Source organism: Schistocerca americana, chromosome 2, assembly GCF_021461395.2.
Source record: "Schistocerca americana isolate TAMUIC-IGC-003095 chromosome 2, iqSchAmer2.1, whole genome shotgun sequence".
Classification (NCBI taxonomy): domain Eukaryota; kingdom Metazoa; phylum Arthropoda; class Insecta; order Orthoptera; family Acrididae; genus Schistocerca; species Schistocerca americana.
The window spans coordinates 91,294,575-91,318,013 of NC_060120.1; the positions used below are offsets into that span (position 1 = coordinate 91,294,575).

General features: G+C 48.1%; 37 non-coding genes across 37 annotated transcripts; 19 read left to right on the forward strand and 18 right to left on the reverse strand.

Annotated features, from left to right (window-relative positions):
• Positions 1-419: 419 nt before the first annotated feature.
• Positions 420-491, forward strand: Trnap-ugg. Its single transcript has one exon. It is a non-coding gene; the product is annotated as a tRNA-Pro (tRNA).
• Positions 492-998: 507 nt separating this feature from the next.
• Positions 999-1,070, reverse strand: Trnaq-uug. Its single transcript has one exon. It is a non-coding gene; the product is annotated as a tRNA-Gln (tRNA).
• A 557-nt stretch (positions 1,071-1,627) lies between these two features.
• Positions 1,628-1,699, forward strand: Trnap-ugg. The gene has a single exon. It is a non-coding gene; the product is annotated as a tRNA-Pro (tRNA).
• A 507-nt stretch (positions 1,700-2,206) lies between these two features.
• On the reverse strand, positions 2,207-2,278 carry Trnaq-uug. Its single transcript has one exon. It is a non-coding gene; the product is annotated as a tRNA-Gln (tRNA).
• Positions 2,279-2,835: 557 nt separating this feature from the next.
• Trnap-ugg lies at positions 2,836-2,907 on the forward strand. The gene has a single exon. It is a non-coding gene; the product is annotated as a tRNA-Pro (tRNA).
• Positions 2,908-3,414: 507 nt separating this feature from the next.
• Trnaq-uug lies at positions 3,415-3,486 on the reverse strand. The gene has a single exon. It is a non-coding gene; the product is annotated as a tRNA-Gln (tRNA).
• A 557-nt stretch (positions 3,487-4,043) lies between these two features.
• Positions 4,044-4,115, forward strand: Trnap-ugg. Its single transcript has one exon. It is a non-coding gene; the product is annotated as a tRNA-Pro (tRNA).
• A 507-nt stretch (positions 4,116-4,622) lies between these two features.
• Positions 4,623-4,694, reverse strand: Trnaq-uug. The gene has a single exon. It is a non-coding gene; the product is annotated as a tRNA-Gln (tRNA).
• Positions 4,695-5,251: 557 nt separating this feature from the next.
• Positions 5,252-5,323, forward strand: Trnap-ugg. Its single transcript has one exon. It is a non-coding gene; the product is annotated as a tRNA-Pro (tRNA).
• A 507-nt stretch (positions 5,324-5,830) lies between these two features.
• Trnaq-uug lies at positions 5,831-5,902 on the reverse strand. Its single transcript has one exon. It is a non-coding gene; the product is annotated as a tRNA-Gln (tRNA).
• Positions 5,903-6,459: 557 nt separating this feature from the next.
• Trnap-ugg lies at positions 6,460-6,531 on the forward strand. Its single transcript has one exon. It is a non-coding gene; the product is annotated as a tRNA-Pro (tRNA).
• A 507-nt stretch (positions 6,532-7,038) lies between these two features.
• Positions 7,039-7,110, reverse strand: Trnaq-uug. Its single transcript has one exon. It is a non-coding gene; the product is annotated as a tRNA-Gln (tRNA).
• A 557-nt stretch (positions 7,111-7,667) lies between these two features.
• Trnap-ugg lies at positions 7,668-7,739 on the forward strand. Its single transcript has one exon. It is a non-coding gene; the product is annotated as a tRNA-Pro (tRNA).
• A 507-nt stretch (positions 7,740-8,246) lies between these two features.
• Positions 8,247-8,318, reverse strand: Trnaq-uug. The gene has a single exon. It is a non-coding gene; the product is annotated as a tRNA-Gln (tRNA).
• Positions 8,319-8,875: 557 nt separating this feature from the next.
• Positions 8,876-8,947, forward strand: Trnap-ugg. Its single transcript has one exon. It is a non-coding gene; the product is annotated as a tRNA-Pro (tRNA).
• Positions 8,948-9,454: 507 nt separating this feature from the next.
• Positions 9,455-9,526, reverse strand: Trnaq-uug. The gene has a single exon. It is a non-coding gene; the product is annotated as a tRNA-Gln (tRNA).
• A 557-nt stretch (positions 9,527-10,083) lies between these two features.
• On the forward strand, positions 10,084-10,155 carry Trnap-ugg. The gene has a single exon. It is a non-coding gene; the product is annotated as a tRNA-Pro (tRNA).
• Positions 10,156-10,662: 507 nt separating this feature from the next.
• Positions 10,663-10,734, reverse strand: Trnaq-uug. Its single transcript has one exon. It is a non-coding gene; the product is annotated as a tRNA-Gln (tRNA).
• A 557-nt stretch (positions 10,735-11,291) lies between these two features.
• Trnap-ugg lies at positions 11,292-11,363 on the forward strand. The gene has a single exon. It is a non-coding gene; the product is annotated as a tRNA-Pro (tRNA).
• A 503-nt stretch (positions 11,364-11,866) lies between these two features.
• On the reverse strand, positions 11,867-11,942 carry Trnaq-uug. The gene has a single exon. It is a non-coding gene; the product is annotated as a tRNA-Gln (tRNA).
• A 557-nt stretch (positions 11,943-12,499) lies between these two features.
• Positions 12,500-12,571, forward strand: Trnap-ugg. The gene has a single exon. It is a non-coding gene; the product is annotated as a tRNA-Pro (tRNA).
• A 507-nt stretch (positions 12,572-13,078) lies between these two features.
• On the reverse strand, positions 13,079-13,150 carry Trnaq-uug. The gene has a single exon. It is a non-coding gene; the product is annotated as a tRNA-Gln (tRNA).
• Positions 13,151-13,707: 557 nt separating this feature from the next.
• Positions 13,708-13,779, forward strand: Trnap-ugg. Its single transcript has one exon. It is a non-coding gene; the product is annotated as a tRNA-Pro (tRNA).
• A 507-nt stretch (positions 13,780-14,286) lies between these two features.
• Trnaq-uug lies at positions 14,287-14,358 on the reverse strand. The gene has a single exon. It is a non-coding gene; the product is annotated as a tRNA-Gln (tRNA).
• Positions 14,359-14,915: 557 nt separating this feature from the next.
• Trnap-ugg lies at positions 14,916-14,987 on the forward strand. The gene has a single exon. It is a non-coding gene; the product is annotated as a tRNA-Pro (tRNA).
• Positions 14,988-15,494: 507 nt separating this feature from the next.
• Trnaq-uug lies at positions 15,495-15,566 on the reverse strand. The gene has a single exon. It is a non-coding gene; the product is annotated as a tRNA-Gln (tRNA).
• Positions 15,567-16,123: 557 nt separating this feature from the next.
• Positions 16,124-16,195, forward strand: Trnap-ugg. Its single transcript has one exon. It is a non-coding gene; the product is annotated as a tRNA-Pro (tRNA).
• Positions 16,196-16,702: 507 nt separating this feature from the next.
• Trnaq-uug lies at positions 16,703-16,774 on the reverse strand. Its single transcript has one exon. It is a non-coding gene; the product is annotated as a tRNA-Gln (tRNA).
• A 557-nt stretch (positions 16,775-17,331) lies between these two features.
• Positions 17,332-17,403, forward strand: Trnap-ugg. Its single transcript has one exon. It is a non-coding gene; the product is annotated as a tRNA-Pro (tRNA).
• Positions 17,404-17,910: 507 nt separating this feature from the next.
• On the reverse strand, positions 17,911-17,982 carry Trnaq-uug. The gene has a single exon. It is a non-coding gene; the product is annotated as a tRNA-Gln (tRNA).
• Positions 17,983-18,535: 553 nt separating this feature from the next.
• Trnap-ugg lies at positions 18,536-18,607 on the forward strand. Its single transcript has one exon. It is a non-coding gene; the product is annotated as a tRNA-Pro (tRNA).
• A 507-nt stretch (positions 18,608-19,114) lies between these two features.
• On the reverse strand, positions 19,115-19,186 carry Trnaq-uug. Its single transcript has one exon. It is a non-coding gene; the product is annotated as a tRNA-Gln (tRNA).
• A 557-nt stretch (positions 19,187-19,743) lies between these two features.
• Trnap-ugg lies at positions 19,744-19,815 on the forward strand. Its single transcript has one exon. It is a non-coding gene; the product is annotated as a tRNA-Pro (tRNA).
• Positions 19,816-20,322: 507 nt separating this feature from the next.
• Trnaq-uug lies at positions 20,323-20,394 on the reverse strand. The gene has a single exon. It is a non-coding gene; the product is annotated as a tRNA-Gln (tRNA).
• A 557-nt stretch (positions 20,395-20,951) lies between these two features.
• Trnap-ugg lies at positions 20,952-21,023 on the forward strand. The gene has a single exon. It is a non-coding gene; the product is annotated as a tRNA-Pro (tRNA).
• Positions 21,024-21,530: 507 nt separating this feature from the next.
• On the reverse strand, positions 21,531-21,602 carry Trnaq-uug. Its single transcript has one exon. It is a non-coding gene; the product is annotated as a tRNA-Gln (tRNA).
• A 557-nt stretch (positions 21,603-22,159) lies between these two features.
• On the forward strand, positions 22,160-22,231 carry Trnap-ugg. The gene has a single exon. It is a non-coding gene; the product is annotated as a tRNA-Pro (tRNA).
• Positions 22,232-23,439: the final 1,208 nt, after the last annotated feature.

Sequence of the window (23,439 nt, forward strand, 5' to 3'; positions counted from 1 at the left end):
CTTCGAATGTAGCGGGAATTCTTGCCAGTATTCGTACATGAAGTGATGTCGAAGGATCAGGTAATCAAAATCGCGAAACAGCCACTTTCGTATGGCGGATGCTTCGTGCTGGAAGCAGCCTAGCTATGAAAACAGCTATGGACACAGAGTACTGTCGAAAACTGCGTGCTGACACAGAACGCTACGTAGTGGGCGGATTGTTCGTGTCACGATAACATTTGCACTTCACACGGTCGAAATACTGTCACACAACTCAAGCAGTTCTTTCAGCATTCACATACACTGGTGTTCAGCACAGCGCATGTTGTAGGTGTCAGATTAAGAAACCTCTTTGAGAATATGGTCCAGCTAGGATGCTGCAACTAGCAAGTGCGGCTAGATCTCAGTAGGTGGAGGGGTGCAGACTTGCTTACTTGTGCGGCCTGTTGGTCTAGGGGTATGATTCCTGCTTTGGGTGCAGGAGGTCCCGGGTTCAAATCCCGGACAGGCCCTACTTTTCACTTTCGCGACAACCCAGCACTACGATAAACTTGCGAGTCTCTGAAAGTAAGCCATGCAGCAGGACAAACTGCATGTCGGGCCACCGGCCCATGAGACTCTGAGGTGCGTCTTATGGAAGGCAATCTACGTGGCAGGATTAAGCCGTCTCCGCTTACTTATATCTATACGTAAAGACTGGCACGTACAACGATTCTATTCGTTCCCCAGGAACTAGTACATCGCATGCAAGTTTGGTAAATGCATGCGCATGCAGCACCCAAAACGGTGAGATGTCTTTCCTGCGGGGAGGAACAGCTGAGGTCGTCTTCTCGCAGTTGAACCCCTTACGTCTCGTTATTAATCCTAGTAGCAAAAGCATAAGCATTTGGAGCGCTCCCCACTCACGTGTGGACTGCTATTAACACTTTGCATTTCATGATCCTAGTTAAATTTCTGCATATACAATTCCAACCACCGGCTCGTACACATTTCTAGAAACGATCGCAAAACACAGCGTCAGGTTCCACCGAGACTCGAACTCGGATCGCTGGATTCAATGTCCAGAGTGCTAACCATTACACCATGGAACCGGATGCCTGTAGCGCTCCTAAATTCAGTGGTATCATGTAATTAAGCCGATAAGATGCGATGTTATTACACGTATGGTCCTCAGGAAGTGTTTGCGTGGCTAATGAAGCAACCAAGTAGGCTGGAAGTGGAAGGAGCACCTTCGAATGTAGCGGGAATTCTTGCCAGTATTCGTACATGAAGTGATGTCGAAGGATCAGGTAATCAAAATCGCGAAACAGCCACTTTCGTATGGCGGATGCTTCGTGCTGGAAGCAGCCTAGCTATGAAAACAGCTATGGACACAGAGTACTGTCGAAAACTGCGTGCTGACACAGAACGCTACGTAGTGGGCGGATTGTTCGTGTCACGATAACATTTGCACTTCACACGGTCGAAATACTGTCACACAACTCAAGCAGTTCTTTCAGCATTCACATACACTGGTGTTCAGCACAGCGCATGTTGTAGGTGTCAGATTAAGAAACCTCTTTGAGAATATGGTCCAGCTAGGATGCTGCAACTAGCAAGTGCGGCTAGATCTCAGTAGGTGGAGGGGTGCAGACTTGCTTACTTGTGCGGCCTGTTGGTCTAGGGGTATGATTCCTGCTTTGGGTGCAGGAGGTCCCGGGTTCAAATCCCGGACAGGCCCTACTTTTCACTTTCGCGACAACCCAGCACTACGATAAACTTGCGAGTCTCTGAAAGTAAGCCATGCAGCAGGACAAACTGCATGTCGGGCCACCGGCCCATGAGACTCTCAGGTGCGTCTTATGGAAAGCAATCTACGTGGCAGGATTAAGCCGTCTCCGCTTACTTATATCTATACGTAAAGACTGGCACGTACAACGATTCTATTCGTTCCCCAGGAACTAGTACATCGCATGCAAGTTTGGTAAATGCATGCGCATGCAGCACCCAAAACGGTGAGATGTCTTTCCTGCGGGGAGGAACAGCTGAGGTCGTCTTCTCGCAGTTGAACCCCTTACGTCTCGTTATTAATCCTAGTAGCAAAAGCATAAGCATTTGGAGCGCTCCCCACTCACGTGTGGACTGCTATTAACACTTTGCATTTCATGATCCTAGTTAAATTTCTGCATATACAATTCCAACCACCGGCTCGTACACATTTCTAGAAACGATCGCAAAATACAGCGGCAGGTTCCACCGAGACTCGAACTCGTGTCGCTGGATTCAAAGTCCAGAGTGCTAACCATTACACCATGGGACCGGATGCCTGTAGCGTTCTTAAATTCAGTGGTATCATGTAATTAAGCCGATAAGATGCGATGTTATTACACGTATGGTCCTCAGGAAGTGTTTGCGTGGCTAGTGAAGCAACCAAGTAGGCTGGAAGTGGAAGGAGCACCTTCGAATGTAGCGGGAATTCTTGCCAGTATTCGTACATGAAGTGATGTCGAAGGATCAGGTAATCAAAATCGCGAAACAGCCACTTTCGTATGGCGGATGCTTCGTGCTGGAAGCAGCCTAGCTATGAAAACAGCTATGGACACAGAGTACTGTCGAAAACTGCGTGCTGACACAGAACGCTACGTAGTGGGCGGATTGTTCGTGTCACGATAACATTTGCACTTCACACGGTCGAAATACTGTCACACAACTCAAGCAGCTCTTTCAGCATTCACATACACTGGTGTTCAGCACAGCGCATGTTGTAGGTGTCAGATTAAGAAACCTCTTTGAGAAAATGGTCCAGCTAGGATGCTGCAACTAGCAAGTGCGGCAAGATCTCAGTAGGTGGAGGGGTGCAGACTTGCTTACTTGTGCGGCCTGTTGGTCTACGGGTATGATTCCTGCTTTGGGTGCAGGAGGTCCCGGGTTCAAATCCCGGACAGGCCCTACTTTTCACTTTCGCGACAACCCAGCACTACGATAAACTTGCGAGTCTCTGAAAGTAAGCCATGCAGCAGGACAAACTGCATGTCGGGCCACCGGCCCATGAGACTCTCAGGTGCGTCTTATGGAAAGCAATCTACGTGGCAGGATTAAGCCGTCTCCGCTTACTTATATCTATACGTAAAGACTGGCACGTACAACGATTCTATTCGTTCCCCAGGAACTAGTACATCGCATGCAAGTTTGGTAAATGCATGCGAATGCAGCACCCAAAACGGTGAGATGTCTTTCCTGCGGGGAGGAACAGCTGAGGTCGTCTTCTCGCAGTTGAACCCCTTACGTCTCGTTATTAATCCTAGTAGCAAAAGGATAAGCATTTGGAGCGCTCCCCACTCACGTGTGGACTGCTATTAACACTTTGCATTTCATGATCCTAGTTAAATTTCTGCATATACAATTCCAACCACCGGCTCGTACACATTTCTAGAAACGATCGCAAAACACAGCGTCAGGTTCCACCGAGACTCGAACTCGGATGGCTGGATTCAATGTCCAGAGTGCTAACCATTACACCATGGAACCGGATGCCTGTAGCGCTCCTAAATTCAGTGGTATCATGTAATTAAGCCGATAAGATGCGATGTTATTACACGTATGGTCCTCAGGAAGTGTTTGCGTGGCTAATGAAGCAACCAAGTAGGCTGGAAGTGGAAGGAGCACCTTCGAATGTAGCGGGAATTCTTGCCAGTATTCGTACATGAAGTGATGTCGAAGGATCAGGTAATCAAAATCGCGAAACAGCCACTTTCGTATGGCGGATGCTTCGTGCTGGAAGCAGCCTAGCTATGAAAACAGCTATGGACACAGAGTACTGTCGAAAACTGCGTGCTGACACAGAACGCTACGTAGTGGGCGGATTGTTCGTGTCACGATAACATTTGCACTTCACACGGTCGAAATACTGTCACACAACTCAAGCAGTTCTTTCAGCATTCACATACACTGGTGTTCAGCACAGCGCATGTTGTAGGTGTCAGATTAAGAAACCTCTTTGAGAATATGGTCCAGCTAGGATGCTGCAACTAGCAAGTGCGGCTAGATCTCAGTAGGTGGAGGGGTGCAGACTTGCTTACTTGTGCGGCCTGTTGGTCTAGGGGTATGATTCCTGCTTTGGGTGCAGGAGGTCCCGGGTTCAAATCCCGGACAGGCCCTACTTTTCACTTTCGCGACAACCCAGCACTACGATAAACTTGCGAGTCTCTGAAAGTAAGCCATGCAGCAGGACAAACTGCATGTCGGGCCACCGGCCCATGAGACTCTCAGGTGCGTCTTATGGAAAGCAATCTACGTGGCAGGATTAAGCCGTCTCCGCTTACTTATATCTATACGTAAAGACTGGCACGTACAACGATTCTATTCGTTCCCCAGGAACTAGTACATCGCATGCAAGTTTGGTAAATGCATGCGCATGCAGCACCCAAAACGGTGAGATGTCTTTCCTGCGGGGAGGAACAGCTGAGGTCGTCTTCTCGCAGTTGAACCCCTTACGTCTCGTTATTAATCCTAGTAGCAAAAGCATAAGCATTTGGAGCGCTCCCCACTCACGTGTGGACTGCTATTAACACTTTGCATTTCATGATCCTAGTTAAATTTCTGCATATACAATTCCAACCACCGGCTCGTACACATTTCTAGAAACGATCGCAAAATACAGCGGCAGGTTCCACCGAGACTCGAACTCGTGTCGCTGGATTCAAAGTCCAGAGTGCTAACCATTACACCATGGGACCGGATGCCTGTAGCGTTCTTAAATTCAGTGGTATCATGTAATTAAGCCGATAAGATGCGATGTTATTACACGTATGGTCCTCAGGAAGTGTTTGCGTGGCTAGTGAAGCAACCAAGTAGGCTGGAAGTGGAAGGAGCACCTTCGAATGTAGCGGGAATTCTTGCCAGTATTCGTACATGAAGTGATGTCGAAGGATCAGGTAATCAAAATCGCGAAACAGCCACTTTCGTATGGCGGATGCTTCGTGCTGGAAGCAGCCTAGCTATGAAAACAGCTATGGACACAGAGTACTGTCGAAAACTGCGTGCTGACACAGAACGCTACGTAGTGGGCGGATTGTTCGTGTCACGATAACATTTGCACTTCACACGGTCGAAATACTGTCACACAACTCAAGCAGCTCTTTCAGCATTCACATACACTGGTGTTCAGCACAGCGCATGTTGTAGGTGTCAGATTAAGAAACCTCTTTGAGAAAATGGTCCAGCTAGGATGCTGCAACTAGCAAGTGCGGCAAGATCTCAGTAGGTGGAGGGGTGCAGACTTGCTTACTTGTGCGGCCTGTTGGTCTACGGGTATGATTCCTGCTTTGGGTGCAGGAGGTCCCGGGTTCAAATCCCGGACAGGCCCTACTTTTCACTTTCGCGACAACCCAGCACTACGATAAACTTGCGAGTCTCTGAAAGTAAGCCATGCAGCAGGACAAACTGCATGTCGGGCCACCGGCCCATGAGACTCTCAGGTGCGTCTTATGGAAAGCAATCTACGTGGCAGGATTAAGCCGTCTCCGCTTACTTATATCTATACGTAAAGACTGGCACGTACAACGATTCTATTCGTTCCCCAGGAACTAGTACATCGCATGCAAGTTTGGTAAATGCATGCGAATGCAGCACCCAAAACGGTGAGATGTCTTTCCTGCGGGGAGGAACAGCTGAGGTCGTCTTCTCGCAGTTGAACCCCTTACGTCTCGTTATTAATCCTAGTAGCAAAAGGATAAGCATTTGGAGCGCTCCCCACTCACGTGTGGACTGCTATTAACACTTTGCATTTCATGATCCTAGTTAAATTTCTGCATATACAATTCCAACCACCGGCTCGTACACATTTCTAGAAACGATCGCAAAACACAGCGTCAGGTTCCACCGAGACTCGAACTCGGATGGCTGGATTCAATGTCCAGAGTGCTAACCATTACACCATGGAACCGGATGCCTGTAGCGCTCCTAAATTCAGTGGTATCATGTAATTAAGCCGATAAGATGCGATGTTATTACACGTATGGTCCTCAGGAAGTGTTTGCGTGGCTAATGAAGCAACCAAGTAGGCTGGAAGTGGAAGGAGCACCTTCGAATGTAGCGGGAATTCTTGCCAGTATTCGTACATGAAGTGATGTCGAAGGATCAGGTAATCAAAATCGCGAAACAGCCACTTTCGTATGGCGGATGCTTCGTGCTGGAAGCAGCCTAGCTATGAAAACAGCTATGGACACAGAGTACTGTCGAAAACTGCGTGCTGACACAGAACGCTACGTAGTGGGCGGATTGTTCGTGTCACGATAACATTTGCACTTCACACGGTCGAAATACTGTCACACAACTCAAGCAGTTCTTTCAGCATTCACATACACTGGTGTTCAGCACAGCGCATGTTGTAGGTGTCAGATTAAGAAACCTCTTTGAGAATATGGTCCAGCTAGGATGCTGCAACTAGCAAGTGCGGCTAGATCTCAGTAGGTGGAGGGGTGCAGACTTGCTTACTTGTGCGGCCTGTTGGTCTAGGGGTATGATTCCTGCTTTGGGTGCAGGAGGTCCCGGGTTCAAATCCCGGACAGGCCCTACTTTTCACTTTCGCGACAACCCAGCACTACGATAAACTTGCGAGTCTCTGAAAGTAAGCCATGCAGCAGGACAAACTGCATGTCGGGCCACCGGCCCATGAGACTCTGAGGTGCGTCTTATGGAAGGCAATCTACGTGGCAGGATTAAGCCGTCTCCGCTTACTTATATCTATACGTAAAGACTGGCACGTACAACGATTCTATTCGTTCCCCAGGAACTAGTACATCGCATGCAAGTTTGGTAAATGCATGCGCATGCAGCACCCAAAACGGTGAGATGTCTTTCCTGCGGGGAGGAACAGCTGAGGTCGTCTTCTCGCAGTTGAACCCCTTACGTCTCGTTATTAATCCTAGTAGCAAAAGCATAAGCATTTGGAGCGCTCCCCACTCACGTGTGGACTGCTATTAACACTTTGCATTTCATGATCCTAGTTAAATTTCTGCATATACAATTCCAACCACCGGCTCGTACACATTTCTAGAAACGATCGCAAAACACAGCGTCAGGTTCCACCGAGACTCGAACTCGGATCGCTGGATTCAATGTCCAGAGTGCTAACCATTACACCATGGAACCGGATGCCTGTAGCGCTCCTAAATTCAGTGGTATCATGTAATTAAGCCGATAAGATGCGATGTTATTACACGTATGGTCCTCAGGAAGTGTTTGCGTGGCTAATGAAGCAACCAAGTAGGCTGGAAGTGGAAGGAGCACCTTCGAATGTAGCGGGAATTCTTGCCAGTATTCGTACATGAAGTGATGTCGAAGGATCAGGTAATCAAAATCGCGAAACAGCCACTTTCGTATGGCGGATGCTTCGTGCTGGAAGCAGCCTAGCTATGAAAACAGCTATGGACACAGAGTACTGTCGAAAACTGCGTGCTGACACAGAACGCTACGTAGTGGGCGGATTGTTCGTGTCACGATAACATTTGCACTTCACACGGTCGAAATACTGTCACACAACTCAAGCAGTTCTTTCAGCATTCACATACACTGGTGTTCAGCACAGCGCATGTTGTAGGTGTCAGATTAAGAAACCTCTTTGAGAATATGGTCCAGCTAGGATGCTGCAACTAGCAAGTGCGGCTAGATCTCAGTAGGTGGAGGGGTGCAGACTTGCTTACTTGTGCGGCCTGTTGGTCTAGGGGTATGATTCCTGCTTTGGGTGCAGGAGGTCCCGGGTTCAAATCCCGGACAGGCCCTACTTTTCACTTTCGCGACAACCCAGCACTACGATAAACTTGCGAGTCTCTGAAAGTAAGCCATGCAGCAGGACAAACTGCATGTCGGGCCACCGGCCCATGAGACTCTCAGGTGCGTCTTATGGAAAGCAATCTACGTGGCAGGATTAAGCCGTCTCCGCTTACTTATATCTATACGTAAAGACTGGCACGTACAACGATTCTATTCGTTCCCCAGGAACTAGTACATCGCATGCAAGTTTGGTAAATGCATGCGCATGCAGCACCCAAAACGGTGAGATGTCTTTCCTGCGGGGAGGAACAGCTGAGGTCGTCTTCTCGCAGTTGAACCCCTTACGTCTCGTTATTAATCCTAGTAGCAAAAGCATAAGCATTTGGAGCGCTCCCCACTCACGTGTGGACTGCTATTAACACTTTGCATTTCATGATCCTAGTTAAATTTCTGCATATACAATTCCAACCACCGGCTCGTACACATTTCTAGAAACGATCGCAAAACACAGCGTCAGGTTCCACCGAGACTCGAACTCGGATCGCTGGATTCAATGTCCAGAGTGCTAACCATTACACCATGGAACCGGATGCCTGTAGCGCTCCTAAATTCAGTGGTATCATGTAATTAAGCCGATAAGATGCGATGTTATTACACGTATGGTCCTCAGGAAGTGTTTGCGTGGCTAATGAAGCAACCAAGTAGGCTGGAAGTGGAAGGAGCACCTTCGAATGTAGCGGGAATTCTTGCCAGTATTCGTACATGAAGTGATGTCGAAGGATCAGGTAATCAAAATCGCGAAACAGCCACTTTCGTATGGCGGATGCTTCGTGCTGGAAGCAGCCTAGCTATGAAAACAGCTATGGACACAGAGTACTGTCGAAAACTGCGTGCTGACACAGAACGCTACGTAGTGGGCGGATTGTTCGTGTCACGATAACATTTGCACTTCACACGGTCGAAATACTGTCACACAACTCAAGCAGTTCTTTCAGCATTCACATACACTGGTGTTCAGCACAGCGCATGTTGTAGGTGTCAGATCAAGAAACCTCTTTGAGAATATGGTCCAGCTAGGATGCTGCAACTAGCAAGTGCGGCTAGATCTCAGTAGGTGGAGGGGTGCAGACTTGCTTACTTGTGCGGCCTGTTGGTCTAGGGGTATGATTCCTGCTTTGGGTGCAGGAGGTCCCGGGTTCAAATCCCGGACAGGCCCTACTTTTCACTTTCGCGACAACCCAGCACTACGATAAACTTGCGAGTCTCTGAAAGTAAGCCATGCAGCAGGACAAACTGCATGTCGGGCCACCGGCCCATGAGACTCTCAGGTGCGTCTTATGGAAAGCAATCTACGTGGCAGGATTAAGCCGTCTCCGCTTAGTTATATCTATACGTAAAGACTGGCACGTACAACGATTCTATTCGTTCCCCAGGAACTAGTACATCGCATGCAAGTTTGGTAAATGCATGCGCATGCAGCACCCAAAACGGTGAGATGTCTTTCCTGCGGGGAGGAACAGCTGAGGTCGTCTTCTCGCAGTTGAACCCCTTACGTCTCGTTATTAATCCTAGTAGCAAAAGGATAAGCATTTGGAGCGCTCCCCACTCACGTGTGGACTGCTATTAACACTTTGCATTTCATTATCCTAGTTAAATTTCTGCATATACAATTCCAACCACCGGCTCGTACACATTTCTAGAAACGATCGCAAAACACAGCGTCAGGTTCCACCGAGACTCGAACTCGGATCGCTGGATTCAAAGTCCAGAGTGCTAACCATTACACCATGGAACCGGATACCTGTAGCGCTCTTAAATTCAGTGGTATCATGTAATTAAGCCGATAAGATGCGATGTTATTACACGTATGGTCCTCAGGAAGTGTTTGCGTGGCTAATGAAGCAACCAAGTAGGCTGGAAGTGGAAGGAGCACCTTCGAATGTAGCGGGAATTCTTGCCAGTATTCGTACATGAAGTGATGTCGAAGGATCAGGTAATCAAAATCGCGAAACAGCCACTTTCGTATGGCGGATGCTTCGTGCTGGAAGCAGCCTAGCTATGAAAACAGCTATGGACACAGAGTACTGTCGAAAACTGCGTGCTGACACAGAACGCTACGTAGTGGGCGGATTGTTCGTGTCACGATAACATTTGCACTTCACACGGTCGAAATACTGTCACACAACTCAAGCAGCTCTTTCAGCATTCACATACACTGGTGTTCAGCACAGCGCATGTTGTAGGTGTCAGATTAAGAAACCTCTTTGAGAATATGGTCCAGCTAGGATGCTGCAACTAGCAAGTGCGGCAAGATCTCAGTAGGTGGAGGGGTGCAGACTTGCTTACTTGTGCGGCCTGTTGGTCTAGGGGTATGATTCCTGCTTTGGGTGCAGGAGGTCCCGGGTTCAAATCCCGGACAGGCCCTACTTTTCACTTTCGCGACAACCCAGCACTACGATAAACTTGCGAGTCTCTGAAAGTAAGCCATGCAGCAGGACAAACTGCATGTCGGGCCACCGGCCCATGAGACTCTCAGGTGCGTCTTATGGAAGGCAATCTACGTGGCAGGATTAAGCCGTCTCCGCTTACTTATATCTATACGTAAAGACTGGCACGTACAACGATTCTATTCGTTCCCCAGGAACTAGTACATCGCATGCAAGTTTGGTAAATGCATGCGCATGCAGCACCCAAAACGGTGAGATGTCTTTCCTGCGGGGAGGAACAGCTGAGGTCGTCTTCTCGCAGTTGAACCCCTTACGTCTCGTTATTAATCCTAGTAGCAAAAGCATAAGCATTTGGAGCGCTCCCCACTCACGTGTGGACTGCTATTAACACTTTGCATTTCATGATCCTAGTTAAATTTCTGCATATACAATTCCAACCACCGGCTCGTACACATTTCTAGAAACGATCGCAAAACACAGCGGCTGGTTCCACCGAGACTCGAACTCGGATCGCTGGATTCAAAGTCCAGAGTGCTAACCATTACACCATGGAACCGGATGCCTGTAGCGCTGTTAAATTCAGTGGTATCATGTAATTAAGCCGATAAGATGCGATGTTATTACACGTATGGTCCTCAGGAAGTGTTTGCGTGGCTAATGAAGCAACCAAGTAGGCTGGAAGTGGAAGGAGCACCTTCGAATGTAGCGGGAATTCTTGCCAGTATTCGTACATGAAGTGATGTCGAAGGATCAGGTAATCAAAATCGCGAAACAGCCACTTTCGTATGGCGGATGCTTCGTGCTGGAAGCAGCCTAGCTATGAAAACAGCTATGGACACAGAGTACTGTCGAAAACTGCGTGCTGACACAGAACGCTACGTAGTGGGCGGATTGTTCGTGTCACGATAACATTTGCACTTCACACGGTCGAAATACTGTCACACAACTCAAGCAGCTCTTTCAGCATTCACATACACTGGTGTTCAGCACAGCGCATGTTGTAGGTGTCAGATTAAGAAACCTCTTTGAGAATATGGTCCAGCTAGGATGCTGCAACTAGCAAGTGCGGCAAGATCTCAGTAGGTGGAGGGGTGCAGACTTGCTTACTTGTGCGGCCTGTTGGTCTAGGGGTATGATTCCTGCTTTGGGTGCAGGAGGTGCCGGGTTCTAATCCCGGACAGGCCCTACTTTTCACTTTCGCGACAACCCAGCACTACGATAAACTTGCGAGTCTCTGAAAGTAAGCCATGCAGCAGGACAAACTGCATGTCGGGCCACCGGCCCATGAGACTTTCAGGTGCGTCTTATGGAAAGCAATCTACGTGGCAGGATTAAGCCGTCTCCGCTTAGTTATATCTATACGTAAAGACTGGCACGTACAACGATTCTATTCGTTCCCCAGGAACTAGTACATCGCATGCAAGTTTGGTAAATGCATGCGCATGCAGCACCCAAAACGGTGAGATGTCTTTCCTGCGGGGAGGAACAGCTGAGGTCGTCTTCTCGCAGTTGAACCCCTTACGTCTCGTTATTAATCCTAGTAGCAAAAGCATAAGCATTTGGAGCGCTCCCCACTCACGTGTGGACTGCTATTAACACTTTGCATTTCATGATCCTAGTTAAATTTCTGCATATACAATACCAACCACCGGCTCGTACACATTTCTAGAAACGATCGCAAAACACAGCGGCACGTTCCACCGAGACTCGAACTCGGGTCGCTGGATTCAAAGTCCAGAGTGCTAACCATTACACCATGGAACCGGATGCCTGTAGCGCTCTTAAATTCACTGGTATCATGTAATTAAGCCGATAAGATGCTATGTTATTACACGTATGGTCCTCAGGAAGTGTTTGCGTGGCTAATGAAGCAACCAAGTAGGCTGGAAGTGGAAGGAGCACCTTCGAATGTAGCGGGAATTCTTGCCAGTATTCGTACATGAAGTGATGTCGAAGGATCAGGTAATCAAAATCGCGAAACAGCCACTTTCGTATGGCGGATGCTTCGTGCTGGAAGCAGCATAGCTATGAAAACAGCTATGGACACAGAGTACTGCCGAAAACTGCGTGCTGACACAGAACGCTACGTAGTGGGCGGATTGTTCGTGTCACGATAACATTTGCACTTCACACGGTCGAAATGCTGTCACACAACTCAAGCAGCTCTTTCAGCATTCACATACACTGGTGTTCAGCACAGCGCATGTTGTAGGTGTCAGATTAAGAAACCTCTTTGAGAATATGGTCCAGCTAGGATGCTGCAACTAGCAAGTGCGGCAAGATCTCAGTAGGTGGAGGGGTGCAGACTTGTTTACTTGTGCGGCCTGTTGGTCTAGGGATATGATTCCTGCTTTGGGTGCAGGAGGTCCCGGGTTCAAATCCCGGACAGGCCCTACTTTTCACTTTCGCGACAACCCAGCACTACGATAAACTTGCGAGACTCTGAAAGTAAGCCATGCAGCAGGACAAACTGCATGTCGGGCCACCGGCCCATGAGACTCTCAGGTGCGTCTTATGGAAAGCAATCTACGTGGCAGGATTAAGCCGTCTCCGCTTACTTATATCTATACGTAAAGACTGGCACGTACAACGATTCTATTCGTTCCCCAGGAACTAGTACATCGCATGCAAGTTTGGTAAATGCATGCGCATGCAGCACCCAAAACGGTGAGATGTCTTTCCTGCGGGGAGGAACAGCTGAGGTCGTCGTCTCGCAGTTGAACCCCTTACGTCTCGTTATTAATCCTAGCAGCAAAAGGATAAGCATTTGGAGCGATCCCCACTCACGTGTGGACTGCTATTAACACTTTGCATTTCATTATCCTAGTTAAATTTCTGCATATACAATTCCAACCACCGGCTCGTACACATTTCTAGAAACGATCGCAAAACACAGCGTCAGGTTCCACCGAGACTCGAACTCGGATCGCTGGATTCAAAGTCCAGAGTGCTAACCATTACACCATGGAACCGGATACCTGTAGCGCTTTTAAATTCAGTGGTATCATGTAATTAAGCCGATAAGATGCGATGTTATTACACGTATGGTCCTCAGGAAGTGTTTGCGTGGCTAATGAAGCAACCAAGTAGGCTGGAAGTGGAAGGAGCACCTTCGAATGTAGCGGGAATTCTTGCCAGTATTCGTACATGAAGTGATGTCGAAGGATCAGGTAATCAAAATCGCGAAACAGCCACTTTCGTATGGCGGATGCTTCGTGCTGGAAGCAGCCTAGCTATGAAAACAGCTATGGACACAGAGTACTGTCGAAAACTGCGTGCTGACACAGAACGCTACGTAGTGGGCGGATTGTTCGTGTCACGATAACATTTGCACTTCACACGGTCGAAATACTGTCACACAACTCAAGCAGCTCTTTCAGCATTCACATACACTGGTGTTCAGCACAGCGCATGTTGTAGGTGTCAGATTAAGAAACCTCTTTGAGAATATGGTCCAGCTAGGATGCTGCAACTAGCAAGTGCGGCAAGATCTCAGTAGGTGGAGGGGTGCAGACTTGCTTACTTGTGCGGCCTGTTGGTCTAGGGGTATGATTCCTGCTTTGGGTGCAGGAGGTCCCGGGTTCAAATCCCGGACAGGCCCTACTTTTCACTTTCGCGACAACCCAGCACTACGATAAACTTGCGAGTCTCTGAAAGTAAGCCATGCAGCAGGACAAACTGCATGTCGGGCCACCGGCCCATGAGACTCTCAGGTGCGTCTTATGGAAAGCAATCTACGTGGCAGGATTAAGCCGTCTCCGCTTACTTATATCTATACGTAAAGACTGGCACGTACAACGATTCTATTCGTTCCCCAGGAACTAGTACATCGCATGCAAGTTTGGTAAATGCATGCGCATGCAGCACCCAAAACGGTGAGATGTCTTTCCTGCGGGGAGGAACAGCTGAGGTCGTCTTCTCGCAGTTGAACCCCTTACGTCTCGTTATTAATCCTAGTAGCAAAAGGATAAGCATTTGGAGCGCTCCCCACTCACGTGTGAACTGCTATTAACACTTTGCATTTCATGATCCTAGTTAAATTTCTGCATATACAATTCCAACCACCGGCTCGTACACATTTCTAGAAACGATCGCAAAACACAGCGTCAGGTTCCACCGAGACTCGAACTCGGATCGCTGGATTCAAAGTCCAGAGTGCTAACCATTACACCATGGAACCGGATGCCTGTAGCGCTCTTAAATTCATTGGTATCATGTAATTAAGCCGATAAGATGCGATGTTATTACACGTATGGTCCTCAGGAAGTGTTTGCGTGGCTAATGAAGCAACCAAGTAGGCTGGAAGTGGAAGGAGCACCTTCGAATGTAGCGGGAATTCTTGCCAGTATTCGTACATGAAGTGATGTCGAAGGATCAGGTAATCAAAATCGCGAAACAGCCACTTTCGTATGGCGGATGCTTCGTGCTGGAAGCAGCCTAGCTATGAAAACAGCTATGGACACAGAGTACTGTCGAAAACTGCGTGCTGACACAGAACGCTACGTAGTGGGCGGATTGTTCGTGTCACGATAACATTTGCACTTCACACGGTCGAAATACTGTCACACAACTCAAGCAGCTCTTTCAGCATTCACATACACTGGTGTTCAGCACAGCGCATGTTGTAGGTGTCAGATTAAGAAACCTCTTTGAGAATATGGTCCAGCTAGGATGCTGCAACTAGCAAGTGCGGCAAGATCTCAGTAGGTGGAGGGGTGCAGACTTGCTTACTTGTGCGGCCTGTTGGTCTAGGGGTATGATTCCTGCTTTGGGTGCAGGAGGTACCGGGTTCAAATCCCGGACAGGCCCTACTTTTCACTTTCGCGACAACCCAGCACTACGATAAACTTGCGAGTCTCTGAAAGTAAGCCATGCAGCAGGACAAACTGCATGTCGGGCCACCGGCCCATGAGACTCTCAGCTGCGTCTTATGGAAAGCAATCTACGTGGCAGGATTAAGCCGTCTCCGCTTACTTATATCTATGCGTAAAGACTGGCACGTACAACGATTCTGTTCGTTCCCCAGGAACTAGTACATCGCATGCAAGTTTGGTAAATGCATGCGCATGCAGCACCCAAAACGGTGAGATGTCTTTCCTGCGGGGAGGAACAGCTGAGGTCGTCTTCTAGCAGTTGAACCCTTTACGTCTCGTTATTAATCCTAGTAGCAAAAGCATAAGCATTTGGAGCGCTCCCCACTCACGTGTGGACTGCTATTAACACTTTGCATTTCATGATCCTACTTAAATTTCTGCATATACAATTCCAACCACCGGCTCGTACACATTTCTAGAAACGATCGCAAAACACAGCGTCAGGTTCCACCGAGACTCGAACTCGGATCGCTGGATTCAAAGTCCAGAGTGCTAACCATTACACCATGGAACCGGATGCCTGTAGCGCTCTTAAATTCAGTGGTATCATGTAATTAAGCCGATAAGATGCGATGTTATTACACGTATGGTCCTCAGGAAGTGTTTGCGTGGCTAATGAAGCAACCAAGTAGGCTGGAAGTGGAAGGAGCACCTTCGAATGTAGCGGGAATTCTTGCCAGTATTCGTACATGAAGTGATGTCGAAGGATCAGGTAATCAAAATCGCGAAACAGCCACTTTCGTATGGCGGATGCTTCGTGCTGGAAGCAGCCTAGCTATGAAAACAGCTATGGACACAGAGTACTGTCGAAAACTGCGTGCTGACACAGAACGCTACGTAGTGGGCGGATTGTTCGTGTCACGATAACATTTGCACTTCACACGGTCGAAATACTGTCACACAACTCAAGCAGCTCTTTCAGCATTCACATACACTGGTGTTCAGCACAGCGCATGTTGTAGGTGTCAGATTAAGAAACCTCTTTGAGAATATGGTCCAGCTAGGATGCTGCAACTAGCAAGTGCGGCTAGATCTCAGTAGGTGGAGGGGTGCAGACTTGCTTACTTGTGCGGCCTGTTGGTCTAGGGGTATGATTCCTGCTTTGGGTGCAGGAGGTCCCGGGTTCAAATCCCGGACAGGCCCTACTTTTCACTTTCGCGACAACCCAGCACTACGATAAACTTGCGAGTCTCTGAAAGTAAGCCATGCAGCAGGACAAACTGCATGTCGGGCCACCGGCCCATGAGACTCTCAGGTGCGTCTTATGGAAAGCAATCTACGTGGCAGGATTAAGCCGTCTCCGCTTACTTATATCTATACGTAAAGACTGGCACGTACAACGATTCTATTCGTTCCCCAGGAACTAGTACATCGCATGCAAGTTTGGTAAATGCATGCGCATGCAGCACCCAAAACGGTGAGATGTCTTTCCTGCGGGGAGGAACAGCTGAGGTCGTCTTCTCGCAGTTGAACCCCTTACGTCTCGTTATTAATCCTAGTAGCAAAAGCATAAGCATTTGGAGCGCTCCCCACTCACGTGTGGACTGCTATTAACACTTTGCATTTCATGATCCTACTTAAATTTCTGCATATACAATTCCAACCACCGGCTCGTACACATTTCTAGAAACGATCGCAAAACACAGCGTCAGGTTCCACCGAGACTCGAACTCGGATCGCTGGATTCAAAGTCCAGAGTGCTAACCATTACACCATGGAACCGGATGCCTGTAGCGCTGTTAAATTCAGTGGTATCATGTAATTAAGCCGATAAGATGCGATGTTATTACACGTATGGTCCTCAGGAAGTGTTTGCGTGGCTAATGAAGCAACCAAGTAGGCTGGAAGTGGAAGGAGCACCTTCGAATGTAGCGGGAATTCTTGCCAGTATTCGTACATGAAGTGATGTCGAAGGATCAGGTAATCAAAATCGCGAAACAGCCACTTTCGTATGGCGGATGCTTCGTGCTGGAAGCAGCCTAGCTATGAAAACAGCTATGGACACAGAGTACTGTCGAAAACTGCGTGCTGACACAGAACGCTACGTAGTGGGCGGATTGTTCGTGTCACGATAACATTTGCACTTCACACGGTCGAAATACTGTCACACAACTCAAGCAGCTCTTTCAGCATTCACATACACTGGTGTTCAGCACAGCGCATGTTGTAGGTGTCAGATTAAGAAACCTCTTTGAGAATATGGTCCAGCTAGGATGCTGCAACTAGCAAGTGCGGCAAGATCTCAGTAGGTGGACGGGTGCAGACTTGCTTACTTGTGCGGCCTGTTGGTCTAGGGGTATGATTCCTGCTTTGGGTGCAGGAGGTTCCGGGTTCAAATCCCGGACAGGCCCTACTTTTCACTTTCGCGACAACCCAGCACTACGATAAACTTGCGAGTCTCTGAAAGTAAGCCATGCAGCAGGACAAACTGCATGTCGGGCCACCGGCCCATGAGACTCTCAGGTGCGTCTTATGGAAAGCAATCTACGTGGCAGGATTAAGCCGTCTCCGCTTACTTATATCTATACGTAAAGACTGGCACGTACAACGATTCTATTCGTTCCCCAGGAACTAGTACATCGCATGCAAGTTTGGTAAATGCATGCGCATGCAGCACCCAAAACGGTGAGATGTCTTTCCTGCGGGGAGGAACAGCTGAGGTCGTCTTCTCGCAGTTGAACCCCTTACGTCTCGTTATTAATCCTAGTAGCAAAAGGATAAGCATTTGGAGCGCTCCCCACTCACGTGTGAACTGCTATTAACACTTTGCATTTCATGATCCTAGTTAAATTTCTGCATATACAATTCCAACCACCGGCTCGTACACATTTCTAGAAACGATCGCAAAACACAGCGGCAGGTTCCACCGAGACTCGAACTCGGATCGCTGGATTCAAAGTCCAGAGTGCTAACCATTACACCATGGAACCGGATGCCTGTAGCGCTCTTAAATTCATTGGTATCATGTAATTAAGCCGATAAGATGCGATGTTATTACACGTATGGTCCTCAGGAAGTGTTTGCGTGGCTAATGAAGCAACCAAGTAGGCTGGAAGTGGAAGGAGCACCTTCGAATGTAGCGGGAATTCTTGCCAGTATTCGTACATGAAGTGATGTCGAAGGATCAGGTAATCAAAATCGCGAAACAGCCACTTTCGTATGGCGGATGCTTCGTGCTGGAAGCAGCCTAGCTATGAAAACAGCTATGGACACAGAGTACTGTCGAAAACTGCGTGCTGACACAGAACGCTACGTAGTGGGCGGATTGTTCGTGTCACGATAACATTTGCACTTCACACGGTCGAAATACTGTCACACAACTCAAGCAGCTCTTTCAGCATTCACATACACTGGTGTTCAGCACAGCGCATGTTGTGTCAGATTAAGAAACCTCTTTGAGAATATGGTCCAGCTAGGATGCTGCAACTAGCAAGTGCGGCAAGATCTCAGTAGGTGGAGGGGTGCAGACTTGCTTACTTGTGCGGCCTGTTGGTCTAGGGGTATGATTCCTGCTTTGGGTGCAGGAGGTACCGGGTTCAAATGCCGGACAGGCCCTACTTTTCACTTTCGCGACAACCCAGCACTACGATAAACTTGCGAGTCTCTGAAAGTAAGCCATGCAGCAGGACAAACTGCATGTCGGGCCACCGGCCCATGAGACTCTCAGGTGCGTCTTATGGAAAGCAATCTACGTGGCAGGATTAAACCGTCTCCGCTTACTTATATCTATACGTAAAGACTGGCACGTACAACGATTCTATTCGTTCCCCAGGAACTAGTACATCGCATGCAAGTTTGGTAAATGCATGCGCATGCAGCACCCAAAACGGTGAGATGTCTTTCCTGCGGGGAGGAACAGCTGAGGTCGTCTTCTCGCAGTTGAACCCCTTACGTCTCGTTATTAATCCTAGTAGCAAAAGCATAAGCATTTGGAGCGCTCCCCACTCACGTGTGGACTGCTATTAACACTTTGCATTTCATGATCCTAGTTAAATTTCTGCATATACAATTCCAACCACCGGCTCGTACACATTACTAGAAACGATCGCAAAACACAGCGGCAGGTTCCACCGAGACTCGAACTCGTATCGCTGGATTCAAAGTCCAGAGTGCTAACCATTACACCATGGAACCGGATGCCTGTAGCGCTCTTAAATTCAGTGGTATCATGTAATTAAGCCGATAAGATGCGATGTTATTACACGTATGGTCCTCAGGAAGTGTTTGCGTGGCTAATGAAGCAACCAAGTAGGCTGGAAGTGGAAGGAGCACCTTCGAATGTAGCGGGAATTCTTGCCAGTATTCGTACATGAAGTGATGTCGAAGGATCAGGTAATCAAAATCGCGAAACAGCCACTTTCGTATGGCGGATGCTTCGTGCTGGAAGCAGCCTAGCTATGAAAACAGCTATGGACACAGAGTACTGTCGAAAACTGCGTGCTGACACAGAACGCTACGTAGTGGGTGGATTGTTCGTGTCACGATAACATTTGCACTTCACACGGTCGAAATACTGTCACACAACTCAAGCAGCTCTTTCAGCATTCACATACACTGGTGTTCAGCACAGCTCATGTTGTAGGTGTCAGATTAAGAAACCTCTTTGAGAATATGGTCCAGCTAGGATGCTACAACTAGCAAGTGCGGCAAGATCTCAGTAGGTGGAGAGGTGCAGACTTGCTTACTTGTGCGGTCTTTTGGTCTAGGGGTATGATTCCTGCTTTGGGTGCAGGAGGTCCCGGGTTCAAATCCCGGACAGGCCCTGCTTTTCACTTTCGCGACAACCCAGCACTACGATAAACTTGCGAGTCTCTGAAAGTAAGCCATGCAGCAGGACAAACTGCATGTCGGGCCACCGGCCCATGAGACTCTCAGGTGCGTCTTATGGAAAGCAATCTACGTGGCAGGATTAAGCCGTCTCCGCTTACTTATATCTATACGTAAAGACTGGCACGTACAACGATTCTATTCGTTCCCCAGGAACTAGTACATCGCATGCAAGTTTGGTAAATGCATGCGCATGCAGCACCCAAAACGGTGAGATGTCTTTCCTGCGGGGAGGAACAGCTGAGGTCGTCTTCTCGCAGTTGAACCCCATACGTCTCGTTATTAATCCTAGTAGCAAAAGCATAAGCATTTGGAGCGCTCCCCACTCACGTGTGGACTGCTATTAACACTTTGCATTTCATGATCCTACTTAAATTTCTGCATATACAATTCCAACCACCGGCTCGTACACATTTCTAGAAACGATCGCAAAACACAGCGGCAGGTTCCACCGAGACTCGAACTCGTATCGCTGGATTCAAAGTCCAGAGTGCTAACCATTACACCATGGAACCGGATGCCTGTAGCGCTCTTAAATTCAGTGGTATCATGTAATTAAGCCGATAAGATGCGATGTTATTACACGTATGGTCCTCAGGAAGTGTTTGCGTGGCTAATGAAGCAACCAAGTAGGCTGGAAGTGGAAGGAGCACCTTCGAATGTAGCGGGAATTCTTGCCAGTATTCGTACATGAAGTGATGTCGAAGGATCAGGTAATCAAAATCGCGAAACAGCCACTTTCGTATGGCGGATGCTTCGTGCTGGAAGCAGCCTAGCTATGAAAACAGCTATGGACACAGAGTACTGTCGAAAACTGCGTGCTGACACAGAACGCTACGTAGTGGGCGGATTGTTCGTGTCACGATAACATTTGCACTTCACATGGTCGAAATACTGTCACACAACTCAAGCAGCTCTTTCAGCATTCACACACACTGGTGTTCAGCACAGCTCATGTTGTAGGTGTCAGATTAAGAAACCTCTTTGAGAATATGGTCCAGCTAGGATGCTACAACTAGCAAGTGCGGCAAGATCTCAGTAGGTGGAGAGGTGCAGACTTGCTTACTTGTGCGGTCTTTTGGTCTAGGGGTATGATTCCTGCTTTGGGTGCAGGAGGTCCCGGGTTCAAATCCCGGACAGGCCCTACTTTTCACTTTCGCGACAACCCAGCACTACGATAAACTTGCGAGTCTCTGAAAGTAAGCCATGCAGCAGGACAAACTGCATGTCGGGCCACCGGCCCATGAGACTCTCAGGTGCGTCTTATGGAAAGCAATGTACGTGGCAGGATTAAGCCGTCTCCGCTTACTTATATCTATACGTAAAGACTGGCACGTACAACGATTCTATTCGTTCCCCAGGAACTAGTACATCGCATGCAAGTTTGGTAAATGCATGCGCATGCAGCACCCAAAACGGTGAGATGTCTTTCCTGCGGGGAGGAACAGCTGAGGTCGTCTTCTCGCAGTTGAACCCCTTACGTCTCGTTATTAATCCTAGTAGCAAAAGGATAAGCATTTGGAGCGCTCCCCACTCACGTGTGAACTGCTATTAACACTTTGCATTTCATGATCCTAGTTAAATTTCTGCATATACAATTCCAACCACCGGCTCGTACACATTTCTAGAAACGATCGCAAAACACAGCGGCAGGTTCCACCGAGACTCGAACTCGGATCGCTGGATTCAAAGTCCAGAGTGCTAACCATTACACCATGGAACCGGATGCCTGTAGCGCTCTTAAATTCAGTGGTATCATGTAATTAAGCCGATAAGATGCGATGTTATTACACGTATGGTCCTCAGGAAGTGTTTGCGTGGCTAATGAAGCAACCAAGTAGGCTGGAAGTGGAAGGAGCACCTTCGAATGTAGCGGGAATTCTTGCCAGTATTCGCACATGAAGTGATGTCGAAGGATCAGGTAATCAAAATCGCGAAACAGCCACTTTCGTATGGCGGATGCTTCGTGCCGGAAGCAGCCTAGCTATGAAAACAGCTATGGACACAGAGGACTGTCGAAAACTGCGTGCTGACACAGAACGCTACGTAGTGGGCGGATTGTTCGTGTCACGATAACATTTGCACTTCACACGGTCGAAATACTGTCACACAACTCAAGCAGCTCTTTCAGCATTCACATACACTGGTGTTCAGCACAGCGCATGTTGTAGGTGTCAGATTAAGAAACCTCTTTGAGAAAATGGTCCAGCTAGGATGCTGCAACTAGCAAGTGCGGCAAGATCTCAGTAGGTGGAGGGGTGCAGACTTGCTTACTCGTGCGGCCTGTTGGTCTAGGGGTATGATTCCTGCTTTGGGTGCAGGAGGTCCCGGGTTCAAATCCCGGACAGGCCCTACTTTTCACTTTCGCGACAACCCAGCACTACGATAAACTTGCGAGTCTCTGAAAGTAAGCCATGCAGCAGGACAAACTGCATGTCGGGCCACCGGCCCATGAGACTCTCAGGTGCGTCTTATGGAAAGCAATCTACGTGGCAGGATTAAGCCGTCTCCGCTTACTTATATCTATACGTAAAGACTGGCACGTACAACGATTCTATTCGTTCCCCAGGAACTAGTACGTCGCATGCAAGTTTGGTAAATGCATGCGCATGCAGCACCCAAAACGGTGAGATGTCTTTCCTGCGGGGAGGAACAGCTGAGGTCGTCTTCTCGCAGTTGAACCCCTTACGTCTCGTTATTAATCCTAGTAGCAAAAGCATACGCATTTGGAGCGCTCCCCACTCAGGTGTGGACTGCTATTAACACTTTGCATTTCATGATCCTAGTTAAATTTCTGCATATACAATTCCAACCACCGGCTCGTACACATTTCTAGAAACGATCGCAAAACACAGCGGCAGGTTCCAGCGAGACTCGAACTCGGATGGCTGGATTCAAAGTCCAGAGAGCTAACCATTACACCATTTTTTTTTTTTTTTTTTTTTTTAGTCGCATCAAAACGAATACCTGCCGAAACCCGGGATCGAACCAGGGACCTTTAGATCTTCAGTCTAACGCTCTCCCAACTGAGCTATTTTTTTTTTTTTTTTTTTTTTTTTTTTTTTTTTTTTTTTTTAGTGTAGTCTCGATCCACGAACCTCGGGGTTATTTCTTTTCTTTTTTTTATCATACCTTTCCTTAACCACTCTTTTTTTTTTTTTTTTTTTTTTTTTTTTTTTTTTTTTTTTGAAAATTGCAGTTTCATGTTTGTTAAATAGATAACTGGCGGCAAACGTCGGTAGTGGAGCCTTTCCCTCGGGCGCCTGGTGAAGTAGGTCGGGGTCAGAGACGCGCCGCAAAAGCAGTGGGGCCTCTTCGCGGCACTGCCATTGCTTCGCGCTCCAAACCCCTCCCGTGTCACCATGAAAGACAACCAGTGGTCACTAGCCTATTCCCACTCTTTCGAAAGCAATATGGAGCATATTACCAAATGTCTTCTTATGACCCGGGTACTTGAGCACCTTGTCAAATTCGGTTTCCATGTACATTAAAAATTCAAGTCGATTGTCGCCTCCAACGTTGTTAAAAATGTAACTGGTGAACTTCCCCATGAGCCACAT